Source organism: Bombyx mandarina, chromosome A1, assembly GCF_030267445.1.
Source record: "Bombyx mandarina strain Sakado chromosome A1, ASM3026744v2".
Taxonomy (NCBI): domain Eukaryota; kingdom Metazoa; phylum Arthropoda; class Insecta; order Lepidoptera; family Bombycidae; genus Bombyx; species Bombyx mandarina.
In genome coordinates, this window is record NC_143234.1 from 13,988,579 (window position 1) to 14,011,005 (window position 22,427).

A 22,427-nucleotide genomic window follows, 5' to 3' on the forward strand; every position below is an offset into this window, starting at 1 on the left:
ATTCGGTTGTGTTTATTTAAATTATACTGCTTTTTGTCTCTTGAAATTCGAGAACGTCCAATGTTTCGTTATTTTATTTAGAGCTCATGAGCGCGTTAAAAGCCAATGAATGCGTTACGTTAATGTAACCTCTAAATTTTGTCGAACGACATTTTAAATTAAAATCTAACAATGAATTGTACTGGTGGTAGGACCTCTTGTGAGTCCGCACGGGTAGGTACCACCGCCCCGCCTATTTGTGCCATGAAGCAGTAATACGTTTCGGTTTGAAGGGTGGGGCAGCCGTTGTAACTATACTGAGATCTAAGAACTTATGTTTCAAGGTGGGTGGCGCATTTGCGTTGTAGATGTCTATGGGCTCCAGTAACCACTTAACACCAGGTGGGCTGTGAGCTCGTCCACCTACCTAAGCAATAAAAAAAAAAATGAAAACTTTCGAAAACTATGTATTTTGCTAACTATTTTTAAATTTTATTGATAGTAGAACTACATAATTATAATTTATATCCGTTTTTTATTATTGCTTTTGTTTAGATTTATTACGAAATCCTTATTTACTAGCTCGGGCTTCTTACAAACGGATAAAATAGGAACACAGACAAACACATCAACTGATGCAGTTACCCAGCAGCTAATTGCCCCTAACTCTGGACCGAGGGTCATGGTTTTGGGTACCACATCGAGCAGACATTCGTGTGGCGAAATTATATATTCGCTTCGTATTTAAATCTTAAATATCTGTATGTTTAAGCGTGTTTTAGTATGACAATCACTATGGTTCTTGTACGATAGGAAATCTTAGTTTTGGTCCAAGTGACTACGTGTGATTTGCCTCCAATTCATTATAGATTTCAATGTTCTACAGCTAGCAAGATAAATCTAAGATTATCTTCTTTGCTATGGGTAACGGAAACATACACATACCAGATACACTAAGACAGCAAATCCCAAATAACTTTAACACGTTTATAATTATTGCGACCGCGAATTGGACCCATGGTACAGTATTTTGGTTTAGTAACAACTAAACTTGTCTCCTCGGACTACGTTGTATCATAATAATAAATTGTTACAAAACAATTTCTGCTTCATTAAGTGCCTCATCCACGAGACTATTTCAATGTAACAGAGTACAAGCCAGGCGAGTTTCGCAAGAAATGTACAGTGGACGTGTAGCCTTATAGGGGATTGCAGGTAGACCCTCTAAAAAGTGGAACGCAGCGTCCGCGCTGTGCGTACATTAACTGTCCACGTGACAAGCGGTAGCGGGTTATAATATACTTGAATTAATTATATATTTTTTATATCACAAATGTCATTCACCTAGCAATACTTTAGAACATAAATTTGATTATAAATTTAGAAACAGCATTATTGAACACCAGTTAAACCGTTTTTTCGCGATTACCACATTTAAATATTTTGGCGCGCTATTTCGGTTGGTCTACCTGTTACCAAGACGCTTGCAATAGCACCTAAGTACGCGTTAAATATTAGCGCTTATAATGGAGAGTCTAGAGTCAAAGTCTAGAACAAATTTAAATATATTATCCAATATGTAAATGTATCAGAAAAGATGAGTATTTCAATGAGCTTGGTTTGTTTGACATTTCTTGATCAGACCATTTATTTATTTATTATTTACACGTAAATAAAAACCTTTATTATTTAAAACTGTTTTGTTTTTTTTTTAATTTTTCTTCATACATTCAGTGTTATTCAGTGGCATGAAGTAAAGACTGTCATTCAGTGAAAAGAAAGAGCTCAGTTTTGTATAGTTTATTAATACTGTTTACTGTTTAATTTTTAATAATTATTAGTTTTAAAAGAGTTTAAAAGTTAGATTATTAGGTCTACAAGGGCAATAAATAAAAAGAGATTATGGGCACTAAATGTTATTTTCTCATTATAGCACAAAAAAACACAAGTAATTATTTTATTGTTTAATCATTCTGGAATGCTCTATATCATTTTCTCACATATTTATATAGCTCCCACAAGCGTTCGATTAAAAGTAAAAAAACTAAGCCGTAATACACATTCGCTTCGCCGCCCGCTTCTCTCCTGTGCCTTGTACACTGCGCCAGGTCGATTGTAAACTAACTCAGCATTGGACAACAGTTAGGTATTTATTGTCTTGATGTAATTGGCTTTTGGATTTAGAAGAGGCACTCTGACGCAATCGAAATAAAAGACCACAATTAAATGTGTTAGGTTTTTTTCAAATTGTTACTTCGATATGTAAACAGTAACGCAAGTTATTAGTTTAATTGGTTTGATTTTTGGATTAAATCGCTACGTTATTAGCGGCAGTGGTAAATATGAAATAAAAGGCCCTTATTAGCAGTAGTCAAACGAATTCAAAGTTTTCTGAGTCAATCGACGATAGCAAATATCAATCTTGTTACTGGTGGTAAAGCGTCTTGTGAGTCCGCACGGATAAGTACCACCGCCCTGCATATTTTTGCCATGAAGCAGTAATGCGTTTCAGCTTTAAGGGCGGGGCAGCCGTAGTTAAAAGTGAGACCTTAGAATTCATGTCTCAAGGTGGGTGGCGGAATTTACGTTTATGGCCTTCTGTAACCACTTAACATCAGGTGGGCCGTGATCTCGTCCAACCATCTAAGCAATAAAAATAAAATTAAAATACTTACTAGTAATTTTCAAAATGTTGGCATAAAGTTTTTCAAAAGTTTTAAAGATTTTTACCAAATAAAAAAAAAATGAGAGCCCTCATATTTATGTACCATAAATACCATAGATCCTTTTCGCCTCAAAAACAACCTAAAATCCTAATAACCTAATACTAGAGGAACGTATATAATCCTGATAGGCCACTGACGCATTTAAAACAATAATTACGGACGCAAATCGCATTAAAAGATGAGTATTTACATTACGACAGAGTCCGTGCGGTGTTATTTCTAAGCAAATTTACAATTGTCATCCGAAAATTTAAAAAAAAGTGAACGGTGTCAACATTACTGACCACAATACATTCAACACAATCATTCGAAGAGAAAATCAGCTAACAGAGGCCGAACAAACACTTCTGAGTTGTCCCTATACACGCGAGGCACAAGTGAAATCAAGAGGGCTCTGCTAAATAATAAGCTATATACGATATTGAATATCTTGATGATCTTAATAATTTATTTAAGCCTAAATATTTTGTTCATAGAAATATTCCAAGAAACGTTAGGTGTTAACACTAAAAATTTATTAAAAAAAAACCGTATTTCATTTGTGAAATTTTGAAAATATTTTTTAAGGGATATTATAACCTGGTAACTAAGACCTTTTAGGTCAAGTCTTTTAATTTTAATGAAAACTTATTTTATATGAAAAATGATGATATGAAATGAAATGAAGTTGATTAATATGAAACATGGCATGAAATGAAAATGAAATGTAATGAGATGAGATGATATGGGATGAAATATAATCTCGGTAAAATGGTGGTAATTTACAAAGACTTTTCCAGTGGACTTTTTGGAGGATCCCGAGAAGCTACGTTCAGTGGCTTTGTTTTATTTTCCCACATTTGTGCACTTTTACAGATAGTAAACAGTTAATAAATCACAGTTATTACACATTTAAACCTGAAGTAACACTAAATAGACAAAATAAAACAAATCACACAACATTATTACTCGCGTTCCCGCCAAAAAGTCATTTTAATCAAAGATTATTTGACGCGCAAACTACACGTACCTTATGGGACGCGGGAAGTAACTTTCTTTGCTTTATATCGAAGGCTTACAAATGTGTAAGTAAGTAGTTTATTAAAAAGATAATTGTTTCCGTTGACTTTAGCCCATTAGACTAATTGAGTGGCTTCTTCATATTTTATTAGATACCCCCTTGACGATCTATCATTGCTTATTTTCTCCAAATTTATTAAGAAAAAAAAAGCCTAATATTTGTTAAATTTAATCTTATATGTATATATGTATTTTTAGTTACCGTCAAACATTAGCTTATACTATATCATAACATAATATAATTTTATTGAATATTGAGATGGAATAGTTTTTTTCTTTTTTTTTATAGCAATTTATAGCAAAGCAATCATCTCACATTGTGACAATAAGTTTAATCCAACAAAAACTTAATGAGTTATGAGGTCGAGAAGCGCACAAAAATACACAATCATAACTTAAGTGAGGGAAATAAAAACTTCGTAACATTTTATTTATTGTTAATAACATTTTGTTTGGTGTGAAAAATTTACGAGACAGTTACTAATATTTTGATCAGTGAACGTTGTTTTTCCTGGCATCGATAGAGAGCTGACATCTCCGTTTAATAGGCAGTGATTATGCCATGCCTATCTCATCTCATCAAATCGATCAGTGGTGGAACCCAATCACACTTTCTTATGACAATTGTTACATGCATCTATTTATTAAAAATTCTCGCAAGACACTGATGGTATTTTGATGGTACAGTGATAAAAAATCCCTATAGGGTCATAAATAAAAAACTTCATCTCAATCAGATAGAACAGGCGCACACGTTTATCAGTAATAAAGAAACAAACATTATCAACGTTAAATAATATTTTAAAATTTTCCCAATATTTTCCCTTTAAAACCATAACCACCATCAATGATCTTTTTTTATAAACGGTGCGTGAAGAACTTTTAAAGTATCGGCGTGATATTATTTACTATAGTTCAAGCAACTAAATATTTGATCTCAATATTATTGAATGACAAGCTTTCCCTTAAGATAGGTACGTCTAATTAAGTCTAATACCATTCAAGAACGAGAAAAGTATTGGTGAAGCTTTCGCATGAAACAAGTTATATGTGAGGATAAAGCTGCTGAAACGCTAAAAATTAAGAATTTATAAATTCGTAGTATTAATATAATATAGTCGTGACCTTGCACCTTCAGATTTCCACCTGTTTCGGTCTCTTCCGAATTCTTTAGGCTATGTCAGGTTAACATCACGAGAGGACTGCCAAAACCAATTGTCGCGGTATTTTGATCAGAAGCCCTCAAAATTTCTATAGCAATGGGATCATATCCCTACCTATAAAACGGCAAAAAGTTATCGAACAAAATAATACCTATATACTTTAGTTAAATGTAAATAAATTATAATAAAAAAAACAAAATGTGTGCAATTCACACGTGGTAGAAGTGAAACCTTCCAAAATTAAAATACAATTATCCTAAACGTCTTAAGTATATGTAAAATTTTGTCATTAGTAAATAATTGTAAGGTAGGGCCCTCTGTGAATTGATATTTTAATTTCACGTATAATCCTAAATTAAAATTCACTACAAGAGCTTTCATACACACGTTAGTATTAAAAAATCTCACAGATGGCGCTGTATTAAATAGTATGTATATTTCTGTCTCATTCTTTGCTGGCTTCATCCTACACATTTTCGTATTTGTGTCTCTTACCTGTCATTTTTTCCGTTGCATCCGGTTTGAAATCACAACGATTCTAAAGAAGTTTTCACTTCAAAATGTTGTGAATTTTCTTAAAAAATGCGAAATAAATACGCAAAATTAAAAGCCAAAAATGTCGGCTTCGAGTCGAGTTTTTTTTTCACAACGCTTCATAGTACACTAGATTGCATAGCAATGACGTCGTATTCAATTCAGATAATTTATCGTTTTTATCGGCGAGCAAATCTTTTTTCGAAGTCACGAGGATGCCATAAATTTTGTTATTTTTAGCAAAATCATACGATATTTTCATTTTTAGTTTTAGTAATCATTTTATTGTCCGAGCTCGTGTTTATGATTTCCGTTTATTTGCATTACTTTATATTTAAAATGAAATCCGAGACTGGATGAATGTTATAAATTGTCCCAAAAATGCTTGTTGGATTCTTAAAACTGTTCTAGTATTTATTTCAGTTATACGCGCTTTCAAATGATACTAAAACTGACTGATTAAATATATATTGGATGTTCTAAAGTCGAACTCGTTGTTTCCTTGAAGATTTGAAATTGTCGACGATGGATTTCGAATGTGTTTTATATAAAAACTTCTAATCCAAAACTAATCTTTCCAAGACATTAAGTATTTCATTTAAAATTAAATAGAAATTGTTTTAAAAATTTAGTTTTGTTTTTAGATGCTAATAACATATATTATTTGATATTTGAAACGTTATTCGCACTTTAGTATAATTTTCTATGACATTTTTATGAGTTGCACAAAATGATGAAGACAGAAGTACTTTTTTAACGCTTTTCACAAGAGAATTTCCGAATATCCACGCTCGTCACAAATAATAAGTCAGTTTGTGGAAGTGATATTAACTGTCATTTTTAGTCCGACAATAATAATTATATAAAAATATTTGAAAATTTATAAAAAGGCGCGAAATTAGCGAGTGAGTGAAAAATGTACAGATAATATAAAAAAATGCGCATATGCGTTTCGTTTCACGCTGTCTAGATCTTGAACACCAACATTTTCAATAATGTCGTTAACATATTATTACTTACACTCACTCAGTTATGGCACGTGAAGGTAATAAATAAAAAAAAAAACCGTTTAAAAATGACTCAAATTTTTGTATAAAACAGCAACAGTATTTTTTCTATAACATTAAAATGAATAAAATGCCTTCATAATTTTTTTAGAATAAGTTTTGGATTCGATTACAATGACATATTGCAACATCTATGATTAAAGTTTGAGAACTGGAACAGGGCCATAGTTTTAAGCGCTTATTTAATAGACAATAAGACTATGGTCCAGAGTCCCAAAGACAGTGATCTTCGCCCCTTCATAAGAGTGGGTTCTATAGATAGACAGTACAAATAGACTCTTCCTCCATCAGGGACAAAAAAAACACAATTAAAACTACGCGTTCTTTTTTCGTTATTTCACTCGCGATTTCATCATCTAAACATAAAAAAAAAAACACTTTATCACTATAAAGTTAACAGAAATAAACAGATTTCAATTTAAGCGTCCGATTATCATTAAAAACGAGAGCAAAAACATACAGCAAACTAAGTTGCATGCAACACGCGAGAGCGCCTACGGTGACGCCACGTGCCTTTTGTTTTTTGCTTTTAAAAACAATATTAAATACTTAAAATGACTGGTGGTAGGACCGTTTGTGAGTCCGCACGGGTAGGTACCATCACCTTGCCTATTTCTGCCGTGAAGCAGTAATGCGTTTCGGTTTGAAGGGTAGGGCAGACGTTGTAACTATACTTGAGACCTTAGATCTTATATCTCAAGGTGAGTGGCGCATTTACGTTGTAGATGTCTATGGGCTCCATTAACTACTTAACACCAGGAGGGCTGTGAGCTCGTCCTTTCATCTAAGCAATAAAAAAGCCTCTCAAAGCCATCAGGCTATCAGCATAGGAAAGCTTCTCCGTGACGTATGGGTGAGCTCACGGGGCTCAAGCCGGAGTGTTGCTAACACTGGCTCTACCAAGAGCAGTGCTTCGCAGAATCTACCACCGGATTGGAAACGCGACCCACTAAGAAGATCCGGTGAGAAACTCAGTGGGTTGTGTAGTTTACTCGTCGAGCCATTCGTTGCAATCGACTGGTTCGGCGAGGACGATGACCGGAGGATCTGACGAATGATACGCTATCTATCAAAATTGGATCGACTGTGTTTCCGGCCACAATATTACAATGCACTTACCTGTTATGTATTTCGATTGTTTGTGGCAGCGATTGGAAGGATTGGGGTTGTCTTAGAGACCTTGACGCTTAAGCAGGACGAGTGGGTGAACTTGAGGACTCAGATGAGATGAATGGGCTTGCTGACAGCTAGCTGTCTGAGCGCTCTTGAAGACTAACAGCTCCGGTCCGGTTGCTTCGATAAATTTTTTTATTGATTAGATGGGTGGATGAGCTCGCAGCCCATCCGGTGTTTATTGGTTACTGGAGCCCATAGACATCAACAACGTAAATGCGCCACCCACCTTGAGATATAAGTTCTACAGTTACAACGCCTGCCCTACCCTTCAAACTGAAACCCATTACTGCTTCACGGCAGAAATAGGCAGGGTGGGGGTACCTATCCGTGCGGACTCACAAGCGGTCCTACCACCAGTAATTACGCAAATTATAATTTTGCAGGTTTGATTTTTATTACACGATGTTACACAATATCAACCGGTCAATATCAAAACCTTGATTATTTTTTATACATATGTATACATACGTATATATTTGTTAGAAACAATGCCCAGCGCCATCTAACGAACGCTAATTCAAGCTTTGGAAACGCAACAACGGCATTTAAAAAAAATTCCAACATTTCAAATACGCACAAATCGAATAGGCGATCGAGGAATATCAACAAAACAAATCTCGTTAAAGCCCTCCGTTTTAGTAGTAGGAAATCCGCTGCAACTAAAGACAATTCGGACTTACGTTTCGGCTCATTAATTCGATAACGACGCTTCCTATAAATTAACATAGTTAATGATCAATTAAAAATTCTAAATTAATTTAACAAAACACTGTAAGTGCATTAAGAATGAATTGATGACGAAAACGTGCCGTAATTTTGATTTCATTGTGACAGAACAGATAAGTCCATTTTAATTACGATTGTAAAATGTTTGTTAATGCGTGGGAATTTATAATTTTTATTTGTTCAGAACACGACTGTCTCAAGGTGGGCGATCGCCTTGCTGTATCCCAGGGACCTTCTTCTTCTCCATCGCTCCCTCATTGCTGAGGATCGTGACTCCGTTTTAGCTTGTCGACTGCCAGTCTCTATCGGTTCCGGTCAGTTGCCTGGTGTAGTGCAGCGCTAAGTGGTCCGCTGGTTTGCTCGGAGATCTGGTCGGACCAACGTTTGGGGCTCCGGCCTCTAGGACGTTTTCCTTCTACTTTCCCAGTGACTTTCAGACGTTCCAAGTTGTCTACACCTCTGTGGGCAACGTGGCCAAAGTAGCGCATTATGCGCTGCAGGCAGGTGGCAGACAGGCGTTGAGCGTTCTCCTGGGACCTTAATGCTACTTAATAGTGGTCGACCCGTCAGAACATCTGCCCATGCGCACTAGAATCTAAATTTTCCAACCTTTCTTATTAACGCAAAATTATTTGCTGACTTAATAGGCAAGAGATTTTACGACTCCTGATTTTCCTCTTACATAGCCTAGTAGTTGTTGACATTGACTATACCTGACTATCCTTTTTTTGCCTACTGACGTCATCACCAGATTAAACGGTCCTATGTAGCTTGCATCCAGCGGCTTTCCGCGACTTTTAACAGGTCGTCGGTTCGGGCTCCGTAAAAACCCAAAAAAGTTGTTAGACGACTTCCTATTTATATTTAAGTGATCGATGGTTTACTTTTTTGATACATTTCATGTTCGGATAGGTTGTCGCTGTCTATATAAGGCAGGCTGAAAAAGCTTTGGGCGCTCTTACATTTTATGATTCGGTCGGGTGGAGAAGTTCTATCGGGTAGACTCAGTGTGATCTGGAAGTCGGATCTATATCACTATTTGATATTTTCCATGAGTATAGTAAAATTTTAAATTATTTGAAAACTTTATTTAGGAACGTACGAACGTGCGTCGTGGCGTAACGGATAAGACGTCCGGTGCATTCGTGTTGAAGCGATGCACCGGTGTTCGAATCCCGCAGGCGGGTACCAATTTTTCTAATGAAATACGTACTCAACAAATGTTCACGATTGACTTCCACGGTGAAGGAATAACATCGTGTAATAAAAATGAAACCCGCAAAATTATAATTTGCGTAATTACTGGTGGTAGGACCTATTGTGAGTCCGCACGGGTAGGTACCACCGCCCCGCCTATTTCTGCCGTGAAGCAGTAATGCGTTTCGGTTTGAAGGGTGGGGCAGCCGTTGTGACTATACTGAGACCTTAGAACTATATCTCAAGGTGTGTGGCGCATTTACGTTGTAGATGTCTATGGGCTCCAGTAACCACTTAACATCAGGTGGGCTGTAAGCTCGTCCACACAGCTAAGCAATAAAAAAAAAAAAATGAGTGTAAATATATCTCATTCTTGAAGATTGTTTAGTTATGATCCGCATCAATGGATAATTCAAAGTTTCTTGAGCACTGTTAAGGTAATTAATCTTAATTGCTTTAAGAATCCGCTAAATATATTAAATATGTTTTACGTAAATAATATTTATTAAAAATATTCCTCGTCTAATTTTATATAAGCTTAACCGAAAGAGGCTTACACTGCCTTTGATACACGTATTAGACAAATGCTTCATGAAATTACTTTTACTGGTGGTAGGACCTCTTGTAAGTCCGCGCGGGTAGGTACCACCACCCTGCCTATTTCTGCCGTGAAGTAGAAGTGCCTTTCAGTTTGAAAGGTGGGCACCCGTTGTAACTATACTTGAGACCTTAGAACTTACATCTCAAGGTGGGTGCCACATTTACGTCATAGATGTCTATGCTTAGAGTATACATATAGTATATATATTCTAAGTGTCTTTGGGCTCCAGTAACCACTTAACACCAGGTGGGCTGTGAGCTCGTCCACCCATCTAAACAATAAAAAAGAAAAATTAACTGCAAATTTATACTAGTGTAACTGCAGCCCACATTCATAATGTTTAAAATCGAATTTCGGTTCACATACCCAATATTAATCGACCATGGTCATTTATTGTTAACCGAAGATTTAACTTAAGCTGTCTATAGTAATTAGAACCTAAAAACCTACATACATATACAATGATAAATTAATGCACGAGACACTTTTATTCAATTCATTAGAAAGTTAATTTCTTGAGCGGAGCTTCCGTCGGCTCCGACACCTCGCTAAAGAAAGACATCAACGCGCGTCAATAGCTTCTGATACGATTTCGAACGCTTGTCAATCAGTGTCTGATGCATGTCCACGCGTTACTAACTGGTGAATATGCAGACAAACAATTATATTTTAATTTCGTTTTAATTTATTTACAATTTGATTTGTTTTTTGCTGTTTTTTTTCGTGATAAGTTTTTTGTCTGTAATTTTTTTATGGTTTTTACGTTAAAACAACTCAAAAAACTTTACGAAATATTTATTTGTATTAAATAACAATCCCTGCGTTAATTATGATCTCAGATAAAGGGCATTATCAATATAAGTTTTTTTATATGTAAGTCTTAAAAGACAATCAGCATTCTTGAATCCGAAGCCTCATTCAAAAATATATATTCGTCGAAGATATGCGAGCAGGCTTTCAACGTATCAATTGCCATGCTTACGGAATCCATCACGCTCTACCACGCATAGAGCAGGTTGTAACAAATGCTTTGTGGATTACAATAATTACTAGTATTTCCCGACTATCGAAATTCCTTCGCTTTACGGGGTAATTGTCTTTGCAAGGAACCCAAATCGCCATTACCACCTCGACCGGGTGTCCGCAAATGGATTCTCCAGTGTTAAAAAAGAGGAACCCAAATCACTGGTCAGACCAGATCCACCCCCTGTCCTACTACCGCCTACGATGCTCTACGAGTAACTGAAGACCGGATGAGATAACAGCATCGTGAGGAAGAAAGATACGGATCTAGGTGGTTACGACCATCAGAGATGAGGAAATCGACTGGAGAGAGAAGAACTTGCTTTTATTCAAATAGTCCTTTGCAGCTTTAAGCCATCACTACAATACTAATGATTTATTAAGCAGCTTCGCAATAGACAAGATACTTCTTCTATCAGATTATATATATACAAACGTACTATGTATAGGTATATATGCAGAACATTTTCAAATCAGCAAAACCGGTAACTAAAGTAAAAGGTGTCTTGAAATTAAACACAAAAGCTAGAATTACCGAGTACTAAGGAAATCCAGTTGTTAATACCTTTAGCTTAGGGTATTAAACATTTTCCCTAGGCACAGATAAACCCTATAAGGTCCCCTACCAGAAAAAAAGAATATGAGTTAGAGATATTGGAATAGGCATAGACGCATCCCATGTTATATTTCAAGACAAGCGTAATGGTTATTTAATGAGTTCCAATCATGCAAAACAATAGTCTCTATCCATGTACTGATGATGAAAATTCGGAGAGGATATATTGGCTGGCCTGCTCCGATGGATAGCTTTGTCCAGTTTGTTTTGTTAGGAATCTATCATGTCTTTTGTTTAAAGACTAGGTCTAGCACCACGCACCATCCGCACCATACTAGAGATCCCATTCCACGACGCCCTTCATGCGGCTTCAATGATCGGAGGCGCTGGCGGGACATCACAAGGAGCAAAATCCTGTCGACATATAATGGTCACGACCCTCAGCAGTGAGGAAACGACGCGAGGAGGAGAAGGTTAAAAATGTATCCAAAGTCAATAAAAGCCGGTATTCCCGTTGGATATCTACAGGCGTTAATGACCACTAACCACTAACCAGGTAGACCGTCAGTGAATACATTAATTGAAGCCAAAAAAATACACGATAAATTAACGAAGCAATTCATTGAACAAAATGAAAAATTTTCTAAATTTTAAGAATAATATACTAAATAAAAATTGGAAATTTTAAGACTTATATACTCGTTATCTTTAAGTTTAAAGTGTATTACAGATAAAGCGCACGCGACCACATAAATTTGAGCACGAAACGTCAGGAGAGCAAGTCAATATTGCTGTAAAACAAAGATAGATGTTTTAAAAAAAAAGTGCATCCTAATATTTATCTCGCAACACGTGTTAACTTGAAACAAACTTAAACTGCAGTCGTCTATTTTAAGCACTTAATTACTAAAATATAGAGTATAGAAAACTGTGAAATGTAGAGTAAATGTAGATTAGATTCGATTTATATTCGTTAGGATCATCAACAATTGCGAGTCGTAGAAGGTGTCCAAGAGAATCATCGGGGAATTGACAGCAGCGCTCTCTGTATTTTTTTATTGTATAAGTGGGTGGACGACCTCACGGCCTACTTGGTGTTAAGCGGTTAACGTAGCCCATAGACATCTACAGCATAAATGCCGCCACCCACCTTGAGATATAAGTTCTAAGGTCTCAGTATAGTACAACGGCTGCCCCACCCTTATAACCGAAACGCATTACCGCATAAACGCAGAAATAGACAGGGTGGTGGTACCTACCTGTGCGGACACACAAGATGTCCTACCACCAAGAAAGCTCTCTCGGTATACAACGTCCACAAACTATCTTTATAGGCGCACTTTAAGCCGTCGCGGCGAAGTTACTGCTTACTTGTGCCACTAATCAGTCAGGCTTTCCAGCTAGAAGAAGGCAATGCAACTGTGCTTTAGACCTCACGTCTCAAAGCCTCAATTCTACGCCTTAATTCTATAAACTGAATTCTCATGTTTTACACACAGGTAACTTAAGTTTTATACCATTTTACTAGTACTAAGATATTAGAAAGATTTGTGCTCAATGACGAAGCGACTAGGATCATCAACTAAATGACGAAAACCTATCTTCAGATAACGTTAAAAAACCTTCAATATATACTTACTTATAATTTGAAATTTATTTGTGTATTGAATACATTTCCATCTCGCGTAATATATTTTACAGTGACACTTTCAGATAAAATTGGCTTTAACCTTTGTTCTGTTGTGTTCAATAATTTATTTTTTTCCTACCGAGACTGATAAAGTTGAGAGGCTATTTCAGCTTCTCCTTGACGTGTAGGTAAGCTCACGGGGCTCAGGCTGGAGTGTTGCTAACACTGGCCCTAGCAAGAGCAGTGCTTTGCACAATCTATCATCGGATCTGAAACGCGACCCACTCAGAAGATCCGGCGAGAAACTCAGTGGGCTCTAAATAAATAGTCACGTATTGATTATAATTAAAACAATATTTCTATTGCTGAAGTTGCTGATTTTGCTTAACTATATTCTACTTTAGCTGAGGGTAAGTAGTTACTGTCAGTCATCTAGTTGAAGGATAGAGCCTAGACGTACCACTAAGTATCACTGAAGGCTTATTACAAATCTTTTCTTATCTAGCTAGCACCGATTTTTCGTGGAGATTTTTCTAAGCTGGCACACATACATACATACACAAATTTTACTGAAGAAATACGATATATATCCGTATAATTTTAGATGAATATAGTATTTTTATTGCCTTAAGGAGACGACTAGTATAGCGCATTTGGTAAACGTCCGTCGCTTGTGGACATCAGCAAAACCAGGCCCATGAGCGCTGGTTACAACAATCAAACGCCGATGAAATCTCTGTCATGATGTATGAGAAAATAAAAATGATTTTAATATCACGCTTTTTCTAGTGTTGATTGATAACAACTACTGTATTCTTTTCACTCTAGATTGTGGTAAATATCTTTGTTAGTGACATTTGATTGTTAAGCTCTGAGTTAATTTGTTTTTGTCTCAAAAACATAGTTTCAAAACGTCTAATGTAGAATGTCTTAATATTTTTAACACGCTTTTATTAGCTTATCTGTGTAATGGAATTTTAAATTCTGATTTTCTTCAAGACGTCCGCCTGATTTGAAAAATTTGCATACCTATCAAGAACCAATTGACATCTATAATTTTATTAAACGAAAAATATGCTTTTTATTATTTAGTTCGACTTGCTATTACGCTGCGTTTTGTTTCTTTGTGCGTCAAATACATTTTGTACTACTTTACTGCAAATTTAAATTTTAATAGGTAGCTATTGGGATCACCATTTGACCAAAATGAAAGACCCTTTCGCTCATACAATTCTAATAAGAAGAACATCAGTAAAAAAATCAATGTAATTTGACATACCTCATGTCCCGCAAATAATCAATAATTAACAGCAACAATCCATAATCACAGCCCAACAATCACACGCACTCACACAGCATATGCAAATAAAAAAATAAAATCGGACCTCCACTGCAACTGTCAAAGTGACATTTCGTGAAAAACTGTCATTTTCCACCTACTTTCTCACTGTACCGGACATTCCGTTTAAAGCGATCGTAATATCGGGATAGGTTACGTTGTCACGAATGTTGACAACCTGACGATTAGGTTGCGCGCGCTCAACTGAAATTACCTTGCAAGGCCCATTCCGACCTCTCGCTCTAAACATCTGTCGCTCTCGCTCGAGCGGGCATTGTGCTTGGTGGACAATAAATTACGTATCTGAATCTAATCAGTAATATATTTTTCTAATTCGCTACCAATGGCGCCGAGCAGTGATTGGTAAATGTTGATTGTAGGTGTCGTTGTTTTGCGTTTGAAAACTTCAACGAAACGATGTGTTTTAAGACTCTTTTAGTTGGCAACCAAGATATTATTTTAATTATCGTAGATTTATGATAAATTGCATATAAAGAAAACAATGCTTCTTCTTTGTCTCTACCTTATCTCACTAGGTGGGGTCGGCACAGCGAATTTTTCTATTCCTTTCTCTTCTCTCAGCCGTCATCTTAACACTCACTCCTTTTCTCCTGGCTTTGTTCGCCCACCTATCCTGGTGAAACTGAAAAGGCCTCCGGGCTACCAGTAAACCTTCAATCATAAAAAAATCGCACTCCTCTCCCTCTCATATAGTCATTCACAAACTCCATCCATGTCTTCTTCGGTCGACCTCTTCCCTTTCTACATTGCACCACCATATCTATATCACCTGTCTATATCACGCTAACCGTCTGTTCTTTAATTTGTCAATTACCGGATCAATACTTTCACACTTCCTCAAAAGAAAACAATACATGACAAAAAAAAAAACGAAAGTACAATTGGCAGTATTGACGCTTAAACACATACCAAGCAATTAAGCTGAAATTGGATTAAATTAACGAGACACTGCACATTAATTACAATTATTTATTAAAAACTATTTTTACAGATGTAATCTCGCGTTTTTTATTGTCATTTAACTATTTCCGACTTTTAATTTTACAGTTTTCGTGGTCATGGATATCCGTGACCATGGAACGTAGTTTAGATTGTGTCTACGACTTGCGGAAATTGAAGAATATGTTATATTAATACATTAAGTATTCGATAACTAAAACGGTCGTCTAATATTAAACGGTAGGCGGAGTCCGTCGACGCCACAATGCAATTACCGCTCTGAGCATCACGGGCTAACATCCGAAATAATGTCGCTCGTTCAGAACTTCCAGTATCGTCTTGGTTTATATAAATATTTTTTATTATCCGTATTCATTATCTCTGTTTTTTATTGTTTAGATCAGGGTGAACGAATTTATGGCCCACCTGATGTTAAGTGGCTACCGGAGTGCATAGATGTCAATAACCTAAATGCTGCCACCCAACTTAAGATAATTGAATTTTGAGTTTCAGTATTATAGCATAACGACTGCCCCACCCTTTAAGCCGACACGCTTTACTGCTTCACGGCAGAAATAGGTAGGATGTTGGGTTCTATCCGTAGGGGTTCACAAGGCGCTCTACCATCGGCTATTGTTATTGAGTTAGGGCAGAAATCAGTAGCAGAGGAATTTTGAATGTAACAAAGCTAGTGTAACTGCGGACTGAATTCGGTAAGGATATCGAATTAGTGGAGGCACGTTGCAAATCTAATGATAAATTACTATTCACGATTCTGGAAATGTTTGTAAGCATCAAAATATTTATTTACTATTAATGGATTATATTACTATAAGCTGTTTACAAACTTATCGACGTGTTAATTGATTACATATATTTTTCAACTTATCATAAATGTGAAAAAGCTTATGTAATGTCAATGGGTTAAAAGCTAACCGGTAGTTTTCCACTGATAGTTGAGTACTAGCATTAACAATTTTTGGCTCAGACTAACGACTAAGAGGCTTAGCTTAGAAGGGCGGATGAGGTTGGCTCAACCGGTATGAAGAGATCGCTGTTGAGATGAGCTCATAATCATTACCAGGTCTAAGTCTTAATTGTGTTGTAATAGTAGCTATCCCAGCCTAAAAACCAGTATGAACACTACCACGCCACCTATCCGGTTAGAATACAACCGACCACCACAAATATCTCGTCTTCTCTTCATATTAGAACGAATGATTTTATTTTGTACATATCTTTTTTGGAACTTTGAAGTAACGCGACAAAGCAAAAATGATTAAAATAAATTCAGAAACATCACACGTTAAATGCTTTTTTTTTTTAATCAAAAACTAAAGCATTGTAAGTAACATCATTTAAGTTTAAAATAGGAACCGGGAATAGAGGTGCGTACACCGGGTCAACTTGACCAATTACTTTATGGTCGGAGTGGTGACACAGTGCAGAGTGCAACAGATGGTTCACATATAAAAGTTGATGCTACTTTTTTTTGTTGTACTTTGTTGCAATATAATTTATTTTATTTCAAGATGATTTTTTTTTCTAAGATTTCTTATTATTAGTGAACTGCCTGATCAATATTGAACTAAGCTTAAATGAGCTTCATTAAGTATTCAACGCGCATAATATTCTCGTCTTAAATAAACAGCCATAAAGCCACAAAACTAGATAGTGAGAATTGATGGCTTACGGTCAACGAGCCTGCCCTACGTCTTAAAACGAACTTTGAAATTTACCGCACCAAAAATTTACGGGTAATAAATTTTTAGTTCTTTCAACCGGATGTAGCTTTTAAGCTTTCTGGGTGAATTTTCACACATATTCGATTTTTTCACTTTCCTTATGGATCGACTTGTTAACTCAGGTATGTAGAGCTCCTAGTACGTTTGTGTGATGCTATAATATTGTCCTTTTATATTTGTCTGTGATGAACATATGGCTACAGCCCGGCTGATGAAAAGCGGCTACTTGCGACCATAGATATGGGACCTCTGATTTCTAATGTTTTATTAGGGCAATTAGTTCAGTCAAATCGGTTCGGTCGAAAATACAGAAAAACGAATAAAATGTAATGTTTTTATATTTTTGGTAGTTATACAACTTAAATTTAGCGTAATTGGTTAAAAATAAAAAATAAAAAAATCTAATAGATCACTAGAGATACGAATGTTGAGATGAATGTGTGGAGTGACAAGAATGGACAAGATAAGGAATGAGTATATCAGAGGAAGTGTGAATGTAGCCCCGATGATTGACAAATTAAAGAGCGGACAGTTAGCGTTGCATGGACATGTGATGCGTAGAGAGGAGATGCATGTGACTAGGAGATGTATAGAAATGATTAAAGGGAGAAGAGATCGACCGAAGAAGACATGGATGCAATGTCGAAATGACGATATGAGAGAAAGAGGAGTGAGTATTGAAATGACGGCTGATAAAGGAGAATGCAATAGCCAAATCAACTGTGCCGACTCTATCTAGTGGGATGAGGTGGAGAAAAAGAAGAAGAGTCTAATACAGTACTAGATCCAAAAACGATTGATTAATTATCGTGATTATACAATTATACTTGTCTCTTCACTGTTTTTTAATATGAATTGTATTTTGGTGTGCAATAAAGTATATTATCTGCTCTCTTTCTCTCTCACCAAAACCTTAAAAAACCAAAACCTTAAAACTCGTACCAAATCCCTATGTAGCATCATAAGAAGACAAACTGCGCTGACCTCACATGATATGGGGCAAGGCCACGAAGACGTTCACAGGGACTTCATTTTTTTCCCTACCTATTCTGGTAGTCTTAGCTCTTAGTCTGGTAGTCTTATGCCAGCGTTATCAAACGAGTAGCTGACGGGGCTCTAACCTGGTGTGCCACTTCATCTAAACCGACTATCGTGCGCCATTAACTTGTGTAATCAAAATTTCAATAAAGCATTATTAGTGATAGAGAATGGATGTGGGAATAGATGTGCATCAAAATATAAGTTTCTCTTAGAAAAGTGTAGCTTTTGAGACATTACCATTCAAATTTTGACCTCGAGTATGAAATTGGCTGGCGTTATTGACATTCTACATTTTCTCTGGATAATCAATAATATTAAAAAAGTATTTTTAGTACTTTTAGGCAAATAAGCTGAATTCAAAACGAATGGACATGCAAATAGATACTATTCTGCATTAAAGCAGAAGTTTCGCTTAGAAAGGTCTAGCTTTTGAGACATTATCATTGAAATTTTGATCTCGAGTATGAAATTGGCTGACGTCATTGACATTCTAGTTACCATTTTCTCTGGATAATCAATAAGAGTAAAAATGTATTTTTAGTAATAATAATAATAATAATAACATAACTCTTTATTTATTTAACAACTTAATATGTACAGAGTAAACTAATAAAACAAAAGTCGGTGATATAAATCGGCGGCCTTATCGCTGAAAGCGATCTCTTCCAGGCAACCTTGCAGGGAGAGGAATAAGTTACCTGGACAGTGCTATATTTTAATAAACTTACATAAAAATATATACTTATATACAAATGTTAAAAATAAATACCATATAAGATAAACTTACATACGATTAAATACAAATAAATACTAAAAATATACAAGATAAAATACAAAAGAAGTAGGAACTTATACAGTCATATCATAGGAGCCATATTATTGTGCAAAGTATTGCGATTTCAATCTGGACTTGAAAATTTCCGGCGAGGACGATTGTTTGACGCTTAAATAATTTTAGACAAGTAAGCAGAATTCAAAATTGCAGTTACAAAAACAACTGTTCCAACAACAAAATCGTTCGTATGTAACAACTAAGCTTATCTAAAATCTAACATTTATCTCGTAGTGGTTAGAACGTTCGTATCTCTCACTCTAAGTACGTAAGTTCAGGTGTAAATTTATTTTATCGTTTTAAAACACATAAAGACACCGTACAAGGAAAATATTACAATTTGTAATACAATGCACTTGGAGGTTTTAATGTGCGTGCTGCAGACGCTTTATGAAATAAGACATTGCGTTAAAATACTATTTTGATGGTACTTAATTAATGGTAACTCATGTTGTGGAATTGTTTTAATTGTTTTAATTTTAATTCTAATTGTGCTACAATTAGAAGTTTATTTTTAAAGTGCCAATTTCCATGTTGTTTCCCTTTCATTAAAATATAACTATTCCATTTTTAAAGTAAAAAATACACATACTTTCTATTTCCAATTTAGTGGCACCATTCACCACTTAAGATTTTATATTAGTTGCATAGTGTTAGTCATTTTGAATAACGCTGTTTTGCATTTTTGTTTCCGCGCTATCATAAACTTCCGATAACTCGTTATGAATAAGGCTGCATTAAAACTGCTTTTACAGTTAAATCTCGCGATTTTTATTGTCATTAAATTCTATTATATTAACCGATGTTATGAATAATTTACAGTTTACGTGGCCTGAGAACTGAGATTCAAAACTTCTCGAAAAAAAATATAGTTTTGGTTATGTCAAAACTATCTCGACTCTCGAAAACCGAAGAAAACACCATGAATAAGACTGTTAAAATTCCGCAATGACAAACGGAGATAATGATACTAGCAGTAGCTATTACAACAACGCTTGATACAGTCGATTTGTCGACACAGCTGATGGTATTAAAACCACAGTTTTTGCAAACACTATTTCAATTTTATTCATCTCTCGTCTTTAATGAAGAATCTATAACGGCACAGCTCCCAGATAACTTTAAAATTAAGACTATAAGTGTAGCGGACGACAAATGATGGACAGAGACGATTGTAGGTTTACTACAGCTGACTGTAGACAACTTGACTCAATTATCACTAATGGCGGTATTTATATAAACTGTTAAATTGACAATTTATATATCGCACTAAGGGATCTTGTTTTAGAAAAAAAAACCACTTCAAACGTCTTTAGTACTCAGACATTTCGTCAAAAACAATACTTCGTACTTTGACTGCAGCATTAGGAAAAAAACTAGTCACCTCCTGTAATGTCCAGTTGGCCAGCGCTCCACGATGCTCGTACCCTATGTTTTGTTGTGTTCCCGATTCATGTAGCATTTAGCGTTTTTTGTCTGTGTAACTGTTATCGTGTAGTTCGTGAATCAGAGAGTGGTTTTAAAAAACGAGTATTCCTGTTTCATACGTGAACTGGTTTCAGGGTTTTGTCTTTATTTACGAAGTCCCAAGTGAGTGTCTGGTGGAACAACGCACCCCGACATATCAAGACAAAGCCTTCTTGCGCTTATTCTACATTATGCTGCATAGAGATTTGGCATGAGGTTTAGGAGTGGCTGTCTTTTATATTTTTAAATTTTTAGCTTAGATGGATGGATGAGCTGACAGCCCACATGGTGTTAAGTGGTTACTGGAGCCCATAGACATCAACGTAAATGCGCCATCCACCTTGAGATATAATTTCGAATGTCTCAAGTATAGTTACAACGGCTGCCCCACCCTTCAAACCGAAACGCATTACTGCTTGACGGCAGAAATAAAACTGCCTGACGTTAACTCTCCTTGGGTTAAATTTTCATATATCCAATACAAGGTGTCACATCAAGGGAATTATATCTACAAATATCCAATGGAAAGTGTCACAAGGAGGGAATTTTCCTATTTCTTCTTTTAGGCGTTTCCTTGACTTCATACGTTTTTAGGCGACATGTTTTGTGTCATTAACATTTAGACTAAAATTTTTAGTTTTTCAATTACGAAATGGGCATATAACATTTTCTTAATTTTTCTCTATTTTCATTACACACAAGGACAAAGCCATTAAATTCACATTACGTTTGTTTCACTTTTGCTTCATGTACTTTTTACTAACGCATTTATGCAGCGCAGCTGATGTAATGTGATAATAAGTAATACCGGTGCTCATAGACTCGGCAAAGTTAATAGTGCTACCTACTTAACCACTTTTAGGTATATTGTGAGCCCGAATAATTTAGTACTGAAATCCTGCCCATCGTTACCACGAAGCAATCTTAAATTTATGTTTCGATAGAATATCAATTTTTTCAATAAAAAATAATTTTTTTTGTCTAAAAATGAGTATCGAATAGACGTATTCTTAAATTAAATATTTAAAAAAAAAAAAGTAGGTTGAATGACACATGTCATATTGACAGCATCGTTTCTACCCAATCTCGAATCAATAAAAATGATAGTATACCGTAACGAGCAGCCGAGTAGAGTATATTTGCGAAAGCAATTTTTAACAAGAATTAACAATTTTATAATAAAAATGAATGGGGCATAGTACATACTCGATAAGGTCGCGACTTTACTAATAGGACGAGCGATTTAATATCCACCAAATATGCCTCATGGTTTTCATTTGTGAGTTATTAAGCTGAATCGATAGAGTGCGAGTATATGGCTCACCTAAAGGACTTCAATAGTTGTAAAATAAGCAACGTGTAATTATTATTTTTTTAAATATAAACTGCTTATAAAGTAGAATAGATTATTAATAATTAAAAGACATTTATTAAAACGTCTTTTATTATAATCAATTCGAAATATTTTTCGCAATAATCACACGTGTTTACGAATAATAACAATAATGAAGCAGTTAAATCGAATTCTCAAAGTCAAGCTGGTAATTTTTTTATTTGCCTATTTACATATCTATGATAAAGCTTTTTGTGGAACTTTAGGGGCAAA

At 35.6% G+C, this 22,427-nt stretch overlaps 1 protein-coding gene across 2 annotated transcripts in view; it reads right to left on the reverse strand.

Moving 5' to 3' along the window:
* The window catches only part of Sox102F (transcription factor Sox102F), a 419,194-nt gene extending 404,227 nt beyond the window's left edge, over positions 1-14,967 (reverse strand). For both annotated transcript variants that reach the window (XM_089739910.1, XM_028170974.2), the window contains exon 1: positions 14,717-14,967. The gene's annotated coding sequence lies outside the window, so the exon portion shown is untranslated. The remainder of the gene's footprint in view (positions 1-14,716) is intronic.
* Positions 14,968-22,427: the final 7,460 nt, after the last annotated feature.